This window comes from Tiliqua scincoides, unplaced genomic scaffold (assembly GCF_035046505.1).
Source record: "Tiliqua scincoides isolate rTilSci1 unplaced genomic scaffold, rTilSci1.hap2 HAP2_SCAFFOLD_167, whole genome shotgun sequence".
NCBI lineage: Eukaryota > Metazoa > Chordata > Lepidosauria > Squamata > Scincidae > Tiliqua > Tiliqua scincoides.
In genome coordinates, this window is record NW_027101419.1 from 4,607 (window position 1) to 7,892 (window position 3,286).

Below are 3,286 nucleotides of genomic sequence, written 5' to 3' on the forward strand. Positions count from 1 at the left end.
GGGCATTTGGTGGGCCACTGTGAGATACAGGAAGCTGGACTAGATGGGTCTATGGCCTGATCCAGTGGGGCTGTTCTTATGTTCTTATGCTCCCTGGGGCATTTGGTGGGCCACTGCGAGATACAGGAAGCTGGACTAGATGGGCCTATGGCCTGATCCAGTGGGGCTGTTCTTATGTTCTTATGCTTCCTGGGCATTTGGTGGGCCGCTGTGAGATACAGGAAGCTGGACTAGATGGGCCTGTGGCCTGATCCAGCGGGGCTGCTCTTATGTTCTTATGTTCTTATGAAGAGCATGCACACGGGGCCATGCGCCGAGGCTTTGCCAGAGCGCCGCACGTCCAGAACGTCTAGGAGTTGGCTTGGAATAATATTTCAGGGGCGAGGAGTGACAAAAGACTCTCCGATGCGAGGAGCGGTTAAAAGCGAGCATAATTCTGACAGGAGCGCATGAAAGCACCATGCGCAAAGACGTTTGTTTTGAAAGCCAAAAGCAATCTCTGAAATATATGTAACCCATGGGCGGCATTAACATATACGCCGGCGTTGTCTGTGGGTTTTACTGCTGGGTACCAATTTGCTCTTGCGGACTCCCCGTCTGCCCCCCCCCCGTCTTTTTCCTTTCCAAAAGGATGTTGGTACCGTTACTGTGGCAACTGCCTTATTGCATTAGGGCGAAGTGGTGCTGGAGAATGAACACAGAGCACTTTCTTAAAGGAGCAGGCGCCCAGATGGAGGGACGTCGAGCCACTGAGCCGCCGCCCTCCGCTTCTGGACGTTTCGGGCCCCGTTGGAAATGAGCCACCCTTGTGCAGGGAAGAAGGTTGCTAGATTAAGGGCCCAATCCAATTGTTTCCTGCCCCCATCCGCCGATGCAGTGGGGCCAAAATGGCTCCCACTGCATCCTACGGTAGGGGGGCAGCCCCAAAGCTCTGCTCTGGGTAAGGAACAAAAACAAATGGTTGGCAACCTTCAGTCTCGAAAGACTATGGTATAAGCCTACAGCACCCGGTATTCCCAGGCGGTCTCCCATCCAAGTACTATCCAGGCCTGACCCTGCTTAGCTTCCGAGATCATGGTCTAAGCCTACAGCGCCTGGTATTCCAGGCGGTCTCCCATCCAAGTACTAACCAGTCCTGACCCTGCTTAGCTTCCCAGATCATGGTATAAGCCTACAGCACCCGGTATTCCCAGGCGGTCTCCGATCCAAGTACTAACCAGTCCTGACCCTGCTTAGCTTCCCAGATCATGGTATAAGCCTACAGCACCCGGTATTCCCAGGCGGTCTCCCATCCAAGTACTATCCAGGCCTGACCCTGCTTAGCTTCCGAGATCATGGTATAAGCCTACAGCACCCGGTATTCCCAGGCGGTCTCCCATCCAAGTACTATCCAGGCCTGACCCTGCTTAGCTTCCCAGATCATGGTATAAGCCTACAGCACCCGGTATTCCCAGGCGGTCTCCCATCCAAGTACTATCCAGGCCTGACCCTGCTTAGCTTCCCAGATCATGGTCTAAGCCTACAGCGCCCGGTATTCCCAGGCGGTCTCCCATCCAAGTACTAACCAGGCCTGAGCCTGCTTAGCTTCCGAGATCATGGTATAAGCCTACAGCACCCGTATTCCCAGGCGGTCTCCCATCCAAGTACTATCCAGGCCTGACCCTGCTTAGCTTCCGAGATCATGGTATAAGCCTACAGCAACCCGGTATTCCCAGGCGGTCTCCCATCCAAGTACTATCCAGGCCTGACCCTGCTTAGCTTCCCAGATCATGGTCTAAGCCTACAGCGCCCGGTATTCCCAGGCGGTCTCCCATCCAAGTACTATCCAGGCCTGACCCTGCTTAGCTTCCGAGATCATGGTATAAGCCTACAGCACCCGGTATTCCCAGGCGGTCTCCCATCCAAGTACTATCCAGGCCTGACCCTGCTTAGCTTCCCAGATCATGGTCTAAGCCTACAGCGCCCGTATTCCCAGGCGGTCTCCCATCCAAGTACTAACCAGGCCTGAGCCTGCTTAGCTTCCGAGATCATGGTATAAGCCTACAGCACCCGGTATTCCCAGGCGGTCTCCCATCCAAGTACTAACCAGGCCTGAGCCTGCTTAGCTTCCGAGATCATGGTATAAGCCTACAGCGCCCGGTATTCCCAGGCGGTCTCCATCCAAGTACTAACCAGGCCTGACCCTGCTTAGCTTCCAAGATCATGGTATAAGCCTACAGCACCCGGTATTCCCAGGCGGTCTCCCATCCAAGTACTAACCAGGCCTGACCCTGCTTAGCTTCCGAGATCATGGTATAAGCCTACAGCATCCGGAATTCCCAGGCGGTCTCCCATCCAAGTACTAACCAGGCCTGACCCTGCTTAGCTTCCAAGATCATGGTATAAGCCTACAGCACCCGGTATTCCCAGGCAGTCTCCTATCCAAGTACTAACCAGGCCTGACCCTGCTTAGCTTCTGAGATCATGGTAGTAGCCTACAGCACCCGGTATTCCCAGGCGGTCTCCCATCCAAGTACTAACCAGGCCTGACCCTGCTTAGCTTCCGAGATCAGACAAGATCAGGCATGTGCAGGGTTACAGTTGCTGCTTATTCTTTTATCTGGGGGTAAACCTCCACAGCGTGGGTCTTCAAAGACCTGTGCTAGCTAAATAGCAGGTCTGTGTGGATCTTTGCCACAGGATAGGGCCCAGGATGGAGGTTAGGACTTGGTGGCCATTGCTGTCACCAAACCCACCCCTTTCCGGACCTGATCCTCCGTCGCCACCTCTCTCTCTCCCCGTTCTGCTCTTCTGCCCTCCTTCCCGCCTCTCATTCCATAAGAACATAAGAAGATCCCCGCTGGATCAGGCCCAAGGCCCATCTAGTCCAGCTTCCTGTATCTCCCAGTGGTCCACTAGGCCACTTCAGGGAGCATACAAGATGTGTCCTTGTGCCCTCCCCTGCATCTGTGCCCTCCCATGCCATCTTGCCTGGATCAGTGTGGCACTCTGGATTCACCGGCAGGAAAGCAGTTGGCACCAAGAGGAGAGGGGGATTGGACCATGAGTGAAGACTCAAAGAGGAGGAATGAGTAAGATGTTGTGGCCTCCTAAGGCCAGCAGGCTGTGAGTTTGAATTTTACTTCCAAGCCTGACTATTTATGATGGGTTATGTCAGATGCAAGGGAGGGCACCAGGATGAGGTCTCTTGTGATCTGGTGTGCTCCCTGGGGCATTTGGTGGGCGCTGTGAGATACAGGAAGCTGGACTAGATGGGCCTATGGCCTGATCCAGTGCGGCTGTTCTT

The 3,286-nt window shown here is 54.4% G+C and overlaps 1 pseudogene; it reads right to left on the minus strand.

The window, feature by feature from the left end:
• Positions 1-2,471: 2,471 nt before the first annotated feature.
• On the minus strand, positions 2,472-2,591 carry LOC136635955 (5S ribosomal RNA; annotated as a pseudogene).
• Between the last annotated feature and the right edge of the window lie 695 nt (positions 2,592-3,286).